This window comes from Gasterosteus aculeatus, chromosome 10 (assembly GCF_964276395.1).
Source record: "Gasterosteus aculeatus chromosome 10, fGasAcu3.hap1.1, whole genome shotgun sequence".
NCBI lineage: Eukaryota > Metazoa > Chordata > Actinopteri > Perciformes > Gasterosteidae > Gasterosteus > Gasterosteus aculeatus.
The window spans coordinates 8,342,889-8,357,713 of NC_135697.1; positions in this window are offsets into that span (position 1 = coordinate 8,342,889).

Sequence of the window (14,825 nt, forward strand, 5' to 3'; positions counted from 1 at the left end):
CGGATGCACTTGATCCACGGCAAATTACTATCTTTCAGGAGTGAATTGGGTAATGGAAAGGCCAATTGTGTTTGTGTTGTGTAATAGGATTCATAAAAACAAGACCATATTTTGAAGTCTAAAACAAAAAGTGATGAAGGAGAGAAAATCCGCTGTAGAGAGTCTGATTAAGGAGAGAAAAAGTTAATATGGAATGGATTTAAAGTAAGGCTCGTTAAGGTTAAAAAATCGGCTAAAATGATATTTAGCATTTACATCAGCAATAAAAAACGCTAGATATATTATTTTTAATGACGAGGTCTGGTGGAAAGAAAATCCTTTGTGACTGCCGTCTGAAAAAACAAAAGCAAAAGTCCTTAGATCAATACAGCTTTCTTCTTTATAGCTTTCGGTGCAGTTGACCTAAATTATGGAACACAAAAAGGACGATGAATGAGCGTTTATATACACAACAACAGACCATACCTCAGTAATCAGCAATATGCACAACCCCTGTGAGAACAAGAGCTTTTGAGTCAGCATATAGAGATAATTTACTTTTGTTATTTTTCGATTATTAAATACTTTGTTTCCTGAGTTTGTACCCAAACCTCTGTGCTGAAAAAAAGCTTAAATAACAGTGCCTCTCTCCATTATTAATTAAAGTAGAAGACAATTGGACAGAGTTGGACAAGTCTCCTGGAAGTGTGTACTACCCTGACAGTGTCCTAAAATCAAGCACACACGAAAATACAGCACGTTTTTCCGTGATATTATTTGAAATGATGATCATGTGCACAGAAGACCAGCACGACTTTAATGAAACAACAGCAACACGCTGTCAAAATCTGTTGTGCTGCGCTTAGTTCTTTACATTTGTCTCTGTCCCTCTTCCACGCCCGCTTGTCTGGGGGCGGCTTGCTGATTTTTTCCAGTTGGTCAGTGTGGCTCTCTGGCAGACGCCTGTATTGTAGACGGGAAGTTACTCCAACAAAGAGGCTCGTTCAGCTACTTTTCTTGTGAAACTGCCTGGTGTTTTATAAAAAAATCTTCCATTTTCATTTTTCAATGTGTTGGGAGTGTTTAGCTTTTTTATGTGTCACGTTCAGGAAAATTTTGATTACCAAAGTCGTCAGGTTGACTCAAAAATGGGAACATTGCTGTTGCATAGTTGGTACCAGAGCCCTTTGACTCATCACGACTCAAACCAGTCTATTTTTCCCATATTAGATGAATTACCTAATTACCTATAAATACAACAATGGTTTTCATCTCTAACCTTAGCAACAGAAAACAGCAAAGTCAATAATAACAACAAAACATGTTTATCAGACGACTAAAGGAATTCACCAATTGAATCCGTTAAGCATTTTATGGGCTGTGTGGTCTAAATGTTTTAGGCCTTGAAGTACATTTATTTAATAGCCTTAACGACAATGAATGGCAAAGTCATTTTGAACATCAATCAATTAATAGTTAGCTGATACTAACGGCTCCCTTGTATTCATCATAAGTACCTTCATTGAAATAGGGGTAAAGGCAGGATTGGAAAGTCCAGTTAAACAATCAGCCAGGCTTCTTTTTTTAAGCAAGATTGACTTTCATGTTTCACATTCTTTCCAAGTGCTTTATCTGAAAGAGTTTAGGCTGAAGGAAGGATGACTATTCCCTGTTGTGGTCCAGCGAATAGATGGTTGCCAGTAGCATGACCACATCCATCTCGACCAATGGAAGGAATGAACCAAACACCCACGATTCTGATTCATACGCAATTGTGCCTTATCACCACAAAAAAGGAAGGCCTGATGTGTTTACAGTCTTTCTTTTAGTCTGTTCTTTGCCCCTGCAGGAAGGAAATACGATTGTCTGTTAAACAAAAACATGTCAAGGAGCTTCGCCATCACAGCTGAATTTGCCATAATGTCAACAAGATGTGGAAGGATAACAACAGAGTCTCTCAGAATCAGAGTTGTTATCTCTGATGTGGCTGACCTTCGGTTGAAGATGCAAGAAGATCTCTATCTTGACGTCTGCTGACCTTAAGTTAAGGAGGTGCTTTTCCGATCATGTCTTTCAGCGAACGCAGAGTCGCAGCTACAGAAAAGTCGGCCTTTGCCGAAACGATGGGCTGCAGCGGTCTCTGCAGAACGTGCCGAGGAGTTCTGCAATTGAACATAGTTTGGATATTTGCCACCGGCATGTGACATGCAACACTGAAGACAGGTGGTGACCAGGTAACTGCACAGGAACATTTAGTTATTTACCAAATAAAAAGTGGCAGCGGCAAACTGAGCTCTACTGTACTCGCAAAGCCTGTTTGAGAAATAGAATGGCAGCTGCGTCACACTGTAAGTGTGGTAGTTAGCCGGAGGCACAGCCCTGTAATCATAGGCGTCAACTGTGTAAGGCAAGGCAAGGCAAGGCAAGGCAAGGCAGGGCAGTTGCCCCAGCTTGGAATAGTTTTTGTTCTAATTAGATAAAAATAAGAAACTCATTTTACATAAAGTGGCCTGAAATGAATTATTTGTGCTCCAGAAACCTTCCCTGGGTAAATGGTAGCCGACTGTTATTGCACGTTTTGAGTGTGTGTGACTGCGTTTGAGAAGTCAATGTCACACAGAAGACAAATCAGAGCCTAGTTGATGATGATTTTCCAAGGTGTGTTCTGAAAGCTTTTTGCCCAACTGTTGTAGAGAAGTGCCAACAATGATCGTAGGTGTTTCAATTATTACAACCATAATGTCGGCTTGCATGGTCACGTCCAAGTCATCTCCTTTGAAGACTTTGAGCCAAAACGACCTGTTTTGAACGACCTTCTGCACATTAGCATATAATTCAATGTATTTCTTTATTTTCCGTGAAGTCCGAACAGATGACTAATGATCAACCTCCACCAAAATACATATGGTGAACATTAGGCATTGTAAATGTGGAGACCCGATTTGAAAAGCACAGCATCACCTTCATGTCACGTCACGTTGCCATGCCTCGGCTTATGCTGAAACAACCATGTTAGGAGTTTTCATTCTACTGGCCACTGAAGACTGCAGTATTAATTCAGCCCTTTTATAAAGAGCAGCACCTATAATGTAGAATGCCGTCATCTTGATTAGGTGTTTATTTAAATACGTGCCAGTTTCAGCGCAAAGAGATGCCGAAATGAGTCCCGGAGCCCTCACAGAACTGACGACGCCTGTGATTACCGTGCAGTTACAATGTGTTACTCTGCGCCCTGCCATGTGTTTTTGAGGAGGGACCTGGAGCTGCATAAGAACATCACCATTTACTGAAAGCCTCTTGCAGAATTACAGATGAGAGAGGAGAGGAAAAAAACGTTTGGGTTTTATTTCTGGGGTCAGCATAACACTCCAATGGAAGTGGCCAAGTGGGCTGATGGGGGAACGGGGGGGGGGTAGGGCAGCCCATCGTGTGGTTTTGTGGCCACAGTGTTATTATAAAACACTGCGCATGTTGACAGTAACAATGAAGATAATTTTGATCAAACATATCGTGTGTTCACACATTTGAAAGCGATGGCACTTGTATCTGCACAGGGATTTAACCACATCTTTTAAATGAAGGTATTTACATGTACAATGTTGCCTAGGAGACGCAAACACACACACTGCGGCTCATATTAGACTCTTCGGTGGGTGAGGTGCGGTATCTGTCACTTTCTTTGGATCACGCCCGAAGCAACCGGACCAAAAAAACATTATCATGAGCTGACTCACTGTGTCTTCACAAAAGTCGCCGAAATAAAGGAAGGCGTGGCACCGGCGTAGACAAACCCATGGACGTGTTACTCCACCCAAAGTCTCTTTCTCAAACATTCAGCCTTGTGCAGACATGAACGGTGGCAGCCTTGTGACGAGCTGGATTTAAAGTGACGAGTCACCAGAAACGCAAGGGTTTTAACCCTAATTTAACCTTTAACATCCATGGGAATGACTGCAGGGGTTAATGGGTGTCTCACTCCGTCTTCTTCACAAAACTGTGAATCTTTGGAACTAGACTTTGGAGACTTTGTAGGAATAGTCCTTGCACCATGGGGAGCATCTTGAAAATGGCCTTTGTCATTGTGTCCACGCAGGGATTCTCATAGCCGAATGATTCAAATAAGATGGTTTCCGTACTGTTAGAAATCCACCACGGTGCCAAACGCTGTATTTATTATCAGGTTTAAAGCCTCTTTCCTGGTGCCATTGAAGATGAAAGAGGGAGACCTTAATGCAACATGGTCATTAATACTTCCTCGGTGAGGTCATTCTTTTATTAATATCAATGTTTTGACACGTTAAGTTCCCCAACCTTCACAAACTTAACACTCCCAACTCTACTATTTGTCTCTGCAGTCTGCCTGTCTAAGTTGGTTTAATTATACACATAGTTAAATGAAGATGCATTCATTTCACATGTACACTATAAACTGAGGTCTACTTTTAATTTCCTTAGTATGCACTGCTAATGATCACAGAGCACCATGAGGTTATCATCATGATTTTAAACTTATTTTTGACAGAAATAATATCTCTTATTTATAGGCCAACAGAACTTTGAAAAAAACGTTTGAAATATTGAGTGGATTTCTCTAAGGTTAGGCATATAAAAGCTGTGTCAGCGCACGCACGCACGCACGCACGCACGCACGCACACACACACACACACACACACACACACACACACACACACACACACACACACACACACACACACACACACACACACACACACACACACACACACACACACACACACACAGGTCAAGGTCTGAATTAGAAAGGTAAAATACTGCTTGGGTGGACACTTGAGTATAAGACCATGCACCTCCTGTATGGATGCCAACTCCTGAAATTAGAACAATCATTGACAACATTATTTATTGATGTCACGCTATTCATAAAAGTTTAACAAATGTTTAGTTGTGTTACTTTTTCTCGTAGTGAACAATTGTATTGTTATTTTGATGTCAAAGGTTGATTTGGGACTGTTTTCCTTGGAGACGCAATGCCTGTACACTGAAAAATAAGATGAAATATAAATGAACACCAGTGAAGGCCAAAACAGCACAGGCAGAACTCTATATTTTAAATGTTTGTAATTTGGTATTTTAAAGTGGATGGTTTTATTACTATGTGACTTATATGATGACGACACATTGGCTTAAATAGCAGCATAATGATATTACAATCCTCTTTTTGACTAGGCATTACTAACCGCACCACAAAACCCATAGAGTTTATGCATCCAAGAACCATCCATCTGGGTTAAGACACGAGCTCCTTCAATTATTCTACATGAAGAGACGTATAAGAGGAGAAAAGCAACTTAAGTATTTTGCATTATCAAACAAAAAAAACAACGATACCGCAATTCTGGTGATGTCATATCGCTTTGTGAGTAAACTGCTATTTTTTGTGTTTAATATGTTTTACTTTAGTTCGAGTGTCATATTTGTTCTTGAAAATGTAAATGTTTGCAAAAGAATAAACCTTAATAATATTAGTGTACACATAATTCATTTAAGTTTGTTACAGGAGCATACTGGATAGAACATCATGGTCCCGATGGAATCGTAACATATCAGTTCCCTGATCATAAGAGTAGATATGCAACAGAGTGAAGACATACATGTCTCTGTGTGTGTGTGTGTGTGTGTGTGTGTGTGTGTGTGTGTGCGTTTGTGTGTGTGCCTGTAAGCGTAAGAGGACCATAGCCAATAAAACTAGAATGAATAGAAACACATTGTCTGATCTGTGCCTCAATTTGATGCTTTTTCTCTTTCTCTCTAACTGACACAATCCCTCAAATAAAACGTTTGCTTTTAGAAACATAAAATTCAACTCCTCACATTTTGAGAGTTTGAGTTTAAAATATAAAATGATTTATTGTGTGGTGGAATATTTCATGTCAGTGTTTAAAGATTATGTATGCTTCTGGATTCATATTACAGGTGTAATAACAGGTATGTAGCATTCAACTGCCTTTAAGCATGTGCTCATTTGAATCCTTCCACATGCTGTCGCATAGTTTAATCTACAGCAATACAACATATTCTATATGGCTTTGTAAAAAGTGACATGTAACACTTACTTCATATTAGTTTGTTTTTACATTGGTGTCAACCAACCAACCAATTGTATTAAACACGTTTTGTTGCAGCTCATACTCTACTACTTAATTAAACACACGCAGCTGTAGTAGCTGCACAAAATCAAATTAAAGAGATTATGTTGATACTTTTAAAAAACGATTGAGTAATTGTATTCTTTTGGCGTCTCTATGACCGGAAGACGGAAGAAGTAACTGTTGATGAGTTGAATTTAACTTTAGAAATTTAAATACAGACAAAAACCGAAATCTGCATCTGAGAAGTTTAAAAAAAACCTTTTTATTTGTTATTAGTTTATATTTATTTACTTATATTGTCTTTACTAGAAACTATATTGAATTTCAGATGTTACTTAAATACAGTACTTGCACTATTCCAATATCTCTATTATATCGATAGAGATAATATTGCACTTTGAAATCCATGATTATATTCACAGCCGGTGCCTGTGTGAGTACAGTAGCTCTTGGAAATGAAATACTGTAATAGAATAAGTAGTTATTCACACAATACGTCTCTTGTGATAGTTTCTTTTTACAGGCGCTTAACTTTAAGAGGTTTCATTTTCAAACTCATCCATCATCAACACCCGGATCAAATAAAATTGGCTCCACGGAGCATCACAATATCTGAACATCTACTATTCACCTGCAGTCACATGCACAGCTCCTTAAATGATATCACTGAAATTCATCTCATTTTCTTTCTCCTTTGCGATTTTCAATAAAATGAATTCATACTTTGAAGTTGCTCGCAGGTTTTAATAGATTCCACATAAAGAGAGAGAAGCTGAATGACGGAGACGCTGTTGAATGGAAGCGTAGATCAGGTTTCAGTTTACCCGCTGACCGGCTGCTGCTCCGTCCATCTGTTAAGTGTGACTTTTATAGATTTCACGTACATACTTCTGCTCACAAATCAACAGCTCGTCCGCGTCCTTTTCTCTCCCTCCACCTCGCTGCTCTTTCTGCCTGTTGTGTCCCATTGACGCTTTGACACACACATCCACGCGCGCACACACACACACGCGAGTAGATAGAGACTCTGTGTCCGCATTCAGATGAGATTTTAAAATGTTGTTTTGAAACTTGTAAAAGTCCAGATATAAATCTCACAGTGACCGGAGGGATTAACCTGACAGAAAGGGAGCTCTGGTTTTGAAATATATAAAGCTTTGTACTTTGTGTCCTTAAATCTTATTCACTGCAATATTGAGAAGAAATAAGAGACGGACAGATCAAATTTATTGCTGAAGAGATTTTGTGAAATTGAATTGAAATAATTCCCTTTTGGACGATATGCGATGGCTTGAGCTGATGTGCTGTCCTGTTTGGAATCCAATCCTTTGCTCGAGTAAAACTGTAACACTGGCTGTATTTAATTGTCCTCATTTCATATGCACGGTGACATATCATTGCCATGTTAGAATGACCACACTAACATTCATCCAGCTCCACTCACGACCACTGTGGTTATGCAGACGTTGGGATTCTCATGCAGCCAAGCTCCGCCTGGCTAAAAGTGCCCAAATGTACACAAAGAATGATCCTTTTTTTAAAAAGTGGACCCTTGTGTTACCTGCCTATGGAAACACAACTCTTTTAGAATAATCCAGTTAAGATCATGTTAAGATTACTGAGAAACCAGTTACGATGTCTAACTGTCAGCTTCAATCAGGGTTTACTTTCTACGCCTTTCCTTCTCGCCATTTGTGCAAACTCACACCCACAATGTATCCAAGATTTCTTCCTTTTCCTTTTAAATACGTCGCCCTTGACAGGGTGAAACAGGATTTGTTAGCTCGTGTTGTCCTGTTCTCATGTGATTTCTCTGTGTGACGCTTTCTTCTCACAGAGACTCGAGAGCTGCGTCGAAGGGTCGTGCTGAACATTTATATACAAACAAACGTTAACTTGATGTCCCAGACAGCGCGCTGCTGATACACACTGACTGCAGCTGCTACTAGACTGGGGTCGTCACTCTTTCCCTCTGCATTAGGAGGAACCTCTCGCTCCGTCAGAGGGAGCGGCTGGCAGACCCGTCATTTGCAGACTTTTTTTTGGGGGGGGGAACCGTTCTCAGGACACCACAGCTGGACTGGAATATTCTGTTTACAGGTTTATTTATGGTGACAGACAGGCTCGATTGGCTGGGGATTAACGGGCCAAACGGCTTCTGCCAAATTAGGTTTTTTCCCCAAACTTGGCTCGGTCCAATTTTGATCGAAAAAAAGGGGAAACCATCACACAGGAGTCATTGTTACAGTGAATTTCATTGTGCCGTTTCAGTGGTCGCCGCTGCTGGAGAGAAACAGTTAGCCTGGATCAGTCCAAAGATAACAACAATGGCGGTGGGCATTATTTGTAATAATAATAATAACAGACGACTTAGTTCCACGTTTTGAATGTCTGTTTTTGCTGTCGTGTGGATTTGAAATGTGAGTGAAGAAGGCGTGTGTGTCATGATTGGTCCATGTGTAAATCAATAAATTACTACACTTCCACAGCAGCTCATCCTCATGCCCCCCCCCCCCCCGCCTCTCTCTCTCTGTGTGTGATCATGGTTTGGACAAACCGTTTACTCAGCGTTTGATGACAGTTGTGACAACAACACAACTGCACGTCTGTGTGTCTCGTGCGCTCGGTCTCCGATCGCGAGTCAGACAATAGGACAGTTGTACTGGTGAAAAGCGCCCGCTCGGCCACGGCCTCCGCTCCTCACATTTTCCATCCCACCACGTCCACTCGGTTTTTTCCCCTCGCCGTCTCTTCCTGCTCAGGAGAGATGAGGAGCGAGGGAGCATACGACTCTCTTTTAGCTCCCTTCCTTCCTTTTTTCGTTTTTCTCTTAAGCCTTGAAAATACTAATAATCTCCACTTAATTCCTCAATTTTCTGTCTGTGTTCTCTCTTTCGGAGGAACTGACGAGGTTGAAAAACATGTGCAAAGTGGGGAATATTTAGAGTATAGAAAAGAGATGATTGACAGACGTGAAGTCTTAATTTCCTGCAGCGTTACATGTGACATGCTGTTCTAATATTTTTCTAAAAGTTAGTTGATTTGTTCAGAAAAAAAGCAAAACTCCACATTCAAAATCAGGACACTAACATAACATCCTGGGCTCATAAAACTCAATACAGTTACTGTAATTGGCCTTGAGGAATTATTTTTATTATGCGGTGTTCCAGATGTGTTTATTGTTACGGCTGAATATTGGATGTGCTTAAGTTAGAGTCTATTGTGTGACTAATCACTCATGGCCCCTTTGATTATGCTTTTCCTGCCCCGCGGCCTCATTTATAAAAGTGTTTCACAAACAAGTTTAATCAAACCAATATGCCTGCCAGTATGTCAAAGTAATTCCCCTTTTTTAAACTCTGAAGTCCACATGGAAAAGGTCCCAAAGCTGGTGCACTCACCCAGTTCTTCATTTGCAATTGAAAGAAGCTGAATGTATATGAGAGGGGAACCTAAACCGACTCCACTCGGCTACCAGCTTTGTTATGGAGAGGAAGTAAAACGATCACGGCGAGTGGAAGCTGCTGTCTGACTGTCAAAATCCGTCAAGTCAGACAACATTGAAAGTACCGAGGAAAGTAATCAATGGTGGAAATATTTGGGATTGGGAGGTTAATGTCCACTGCTGTGTGTAACATTCTAAAGGTCATTTCTTCTATGTAAAACAGTTTGTTGGACATTTTACATTATAGAAAAAAGAGTAAACATAAGTTTGTAAGAAAGACTATAATTAAATACGGCGTGATTCATCAAAAAAAAACCTTTGAGGTTGCCACTTGAAGTTTAGAAACTAATTGGGGAGAATTTCAACTTAAGTCCAATTAGGGGTCAGTGCAGCTTTGTGAAACTAATATATTGTCCACTGAGGGAACGATGACAAGCCACGTATGTATTATCACTATTTTGTGGATAAACAATGTCATACTGGGGTAAAGTAATACATGCATGTATATGCTTCATAAGTCAAGTGTACTGTAAACAAAGTTGATGAAGGTAATAATGGCATGATTTATAAATGCACGCGCTCACACACACACACACTATAAGTAAAGTCCTCCAATAAAAACACCCACACACACACAAAAACACACAGGCAGACTTATCTAAACACATTCTGATGCGGGGCAATGTGCTATGGAAAATGTATATGCGGAACCAATTTGATTCATAAATGGGCAGGTTTCAATTTGAATTCGGGCACACTCGTATGGCTGGCTGCTAAAATAGAGCTCACCCTTTGGAACTGGAGGGGGAGAGAGAGAGAGAGAGAGAGAGAGAGAGAGAGAGAGAATCACCATCCAAGGTGATTTTAACGATGGTTTCTCTGTGGAGCTACATGACTGGTTGAGTGAATATGAGCAACCAGCCAGCAAAGGCAATTTTATACATGGCTACGTTTTCTCATACACTACGTACCCGAGCATGCGTGCGCGCACACACACACACACACACACACACACTCGCACGCACACACACACACACACGCACACACACACACACGCTCGCACACAAAAACACACGCACAAACTCACCTACATTCACACAGAGTCTACATATGAACAAACGGACACCCACAGGTACACAAGTAAAAACGTACTCACTTTGAGGGGTCTTCATAATAGAAATAAAAAGACTAGCTGTACATACACACACACACACACACACACACACACACACACACACACACACACACACACATACACACACAGGGTGGCACAGTGGAGTGGTGATTTGCACAGTTGCCTCACAGTAAAGAGGGTCCTGGGTTCAAACTCGCCCAGCACCTTTCTGGGTGGAGTTTGCATGTTCTCCCTGTGCCTGCGTGGGTTCTCTCCGGGTTCTCTGGCTTCCTGCAGGATAGTAGGCGTGTGAGGGAGAGTGGATGATGGTCTGTCTGGAGACCAGTCCAGGGTTTACCCCGTCCCGATGCTAGCTGGGTTTGACTCCAGCCCCCCTCCTCCCTCCCCCCCTGCGACCCTCGAAGGATGAGCGGCATAGAAGAAAACACAAACGTGAGAACAGTTCATCTGTTATGTCTCTAATGGCAGGTCTTGGGCCAGCTGATACATTACCCAAATGTGAGTGCGGATCATCTCATTCCAAAACCATGGAAATTAATATGCTGCCATGAAAGCCTCCGCCCTTCTTTCGGGAAGGCTTTCCGCTGCATTTTAGAACTTGGCTTCAAGGACTCACTCCGTTTAGCCACAAGAGCATTAGTGAGGGCGACCACTGATGTTATGCTGATAGGGGGCCTGGATCCCGAAGGTGTTGGATGGGGGTGATGTCAGGACTCTGAGCTGCCCGGCTAAGGTCGTCCTCACTGTGTGGACCTCACTGTATGCACGGGGGCATTGCCAAGTCATCGCAGCAAGAGGTCTTCCAAACCGTGTGGGATAAAAGCTGGCAGTATTGCCTAAAATAACCTAATTTCGATCATTATTCCCCCCTAGCCCAAACAGCAATGTAACACAATCACATACACATACTTTTGGTCATTTAAGTAAAAAAAGAAAAGATAGAAACGTAGATGGAAAATATAGAAAAGAGAACAGAGATTTAAAAGCTTCCATTAGAAACCTGAAGGTCTTCTTACTGTCACCTTCCCACTCAGAACATTGTCTGACATCTTACAGTACGAATATGTCAAATGTCTTACACGTTACGCAATATGTGTTTACACACCTTAGTACTACACTAGCTCCTTTCTCTGATGCCACACTGGAAACAGATAAACTGTATGAGTGCCCTGCACTCGTTCCCTTTTCCACTCAGGGCGTGGCTCGACAGACAGGAAACAGTCCCCTCTGCTTTTAGCTGGGGCCCTGCACAAAGTGTGTGTGTGTGTGTGTGTGTGTGTGTGTGTGTGTGTGTCACAGCGTGGTCTGCCTACTCAAACACGTCAATAAGTGAAGGGTTACTTTTCACTACTTTTTCTTCAGAGCGAAGCAAAGCCATCGGACCGCCTTGTGTTTCCAGGCTTGAGTCATATCTAAAAATGATTCCAAAAAGAAATACGTAAAGCTTTGCTGTGAGTAAACCTCTCACAGCTAGACATTCAAAAACAATGATATAACTGTGCATTTATTTTTTCTTTTAGAAATCTCCATTGAGAGATGGCCACGTGAAATAGTGTGTATCATCCGACAGATTAAATGGAATGAAAAATATTCTATTGTGTCCAGCTCTGTTTGTCCCTGTTTGTGTACAGACGGACGTCAAAGTGGTCAGTTCATCTCGGCTGTGTTGCCAAGGGCTGGACCACTGTGGTTTTGTTTGAGCTTTATGCCAAAAAACTGTGTCTGTGAGGGAGAGTGAGTGTGTGTGTGGAGGGGGGGGGGGGGGGGTGGGGGGTGTCCTTAGGCTAAATTGAGCAGCAACCACAACACACAAAAAGATCGCCTGATACACACAAAAAGACGGATGGGGAGAGAGAAAGAGAGACCACAGGAAAGAGAAAGGGCCTCCCTGTGAAATGCTGTTTTCAAACACAACCACTCACACACACGCACATTCTCAACATGGAGGCCACAGACCTTTAATGGACACGGACTGGATCAACACTGGTCCCCAGAAGCAAAAGGCTTCAAAGGTGGCTGTCAAGTGGAAGGCTGAGGTTTGTGCATCAGGATCAGGAGAGACGCAAACCAGCGGCCCTCAATCACAGAGGAGTGCTCACGATCTCAGATTCATAACTGTGAAATAACTAATAGGAACCAAATTAGAGGAGTAATACATAAATGCATGAATAAATCATTTGAGCAGAACAACCAGAAGTGAGAAGAAAACAACTTGCTGAAAGATTTCAGGCCCAGCGTCGGGCCTTTGGCACAGTGAAATACGCCTGTATGTTTATCATACCGCTAAAGACGCAGGTAGGAGGTTTTTTTCCACTCTGATCTGATGCATTCTTACATTAGTAATCAAACTGATGGGTATTCTGTGGTAAAGTTTTGCATTTGCCATATCGCTGTGTTTGCTGTGACTCTCTCTCCTTGAGTATTAGTCGCATTGGTACTGGCATAATCCATAGTATTTAACGTCAGACGCCCAGTAGAAGTAATTGTATTGTTGGATCAAGGTTCAGTCTGTCATGAGCACTATAATCTGCAAAAAGAAACATAGGTCGACGTGTAATTGCTCTGCCTTGTTTGGGAAATAAAAGCCATGTCCATTATTGTCACAATATAACGGCGATGATTTCGCTTTTTCATGTCTCAAAAGTAGCTTACTGTGATATGTTGTGGGTTCAGAGGTTCCCAGCCACACAAGTAAAATCCCCCAAAGTCCTCCGCACTGCTAAAGACATTATCGCTTAGAATAACCCGGTTCTGAGTGTTCCGGGCTCTGCATGCATGTATTGATGTGTGTTTGTGTGTTTTGTCCAGTTAAAGATCATGGCTTCTCTGTGGTAAAGTTCCTTCTTTTTCCTTTGTACTTGTTTTCATGCATGCCCATCAACCCGGCCTCCACGCCTTCCTCGCTTCCTCGTTCTTTCTGCTTCTTGTCCTCATAAAACTGTTTTTAAATTAGGTTTTCGTGAGGTTTTGTCCACCCCCAACCCCCCCGTCTCTACGCCTTTCTGATGTAGGTTTTTCTCTTTAGTCCCTGACTGTCTCTCTCGACAATGAACCATCGTGACCCTGAAGGCCGGCCCCATTTTATGATACCACTCAGTCTGTGTTCTGCAGAAAAACTTGTTTTTACCAACGTGTCTTGATGTTGTTCCAAGGTCGCTCCACAGTGGAAGCTCTCACAATGTCAGATTTCATTTGAAACGCTGGTAACGACTTAATGTGGTGAGTCCAGACAGAAATTGACAGGCTTTTGACTGGTAATGTATGTTCAGTCATCAGTGTTATGCATTTAAAATGATCGCAAATAATATTTAGATTAGAAATTCAGTTTTTAAGTGTTCATTCACGCAGGATAAAGAAAGTCCTCACTAGATACAACCGAAACACAGTAATATGAATTGTAGCTTAACTTGCACCCAAAATTCAACCAAGGTTCTCACTAAACCTCAAAAGAGGAAGCAAAAAAGAGTTGCTGAGATGCATATGTACATGTGAACGATACCATCAACACACGTGGTTGTTAAAAATATGAGAAACTTGCACAACTGACGGTGCAAACAATAGATTTTCTTGGAATGAAGAAAGCAGTTCTGCAAACATGACAAATAACAAATAACAAACAAATAAAAGCAGATCTGTTACATCTGAGGAAATTAACACGCAAGCCCTGAGGTCATATCAGCTTCCTCACTGGCTGGAACGTGCAGTGACTGCCTCTGGGAACCGTTCGCCAGAGTCGTGTGTGGTGTTCTCTCTTGCACACAGCATGCTATTTGTTTCAGTCCAGTTAACATGTTAAGATGAACAAAAAACCTTTCATTCATCGAAGAACGTTTTCACACATTCAATCAAAAGCAACATGACACCCTGCATTGAGAATTAACGGTTCCAGATAACTATTAAATTGACCTTGCCTGAAATACACAAGTTACATGGGCCTTAGAATATAAGTATATTAGAACATAATAGATACAGACTATTAAATAGACATAATAGAACCAAGCAGCACAACATCCACAGTGGGAGGAGGCGGTGTCACAGAGTGCGAGATGGAGAGAAAAGAAGAAAAAAAACTCAGTTCACTTGCTTTGTATTGCTGCTTCTAATCAGATGCTGTTTCTAGGTTATGGGGATGAAATG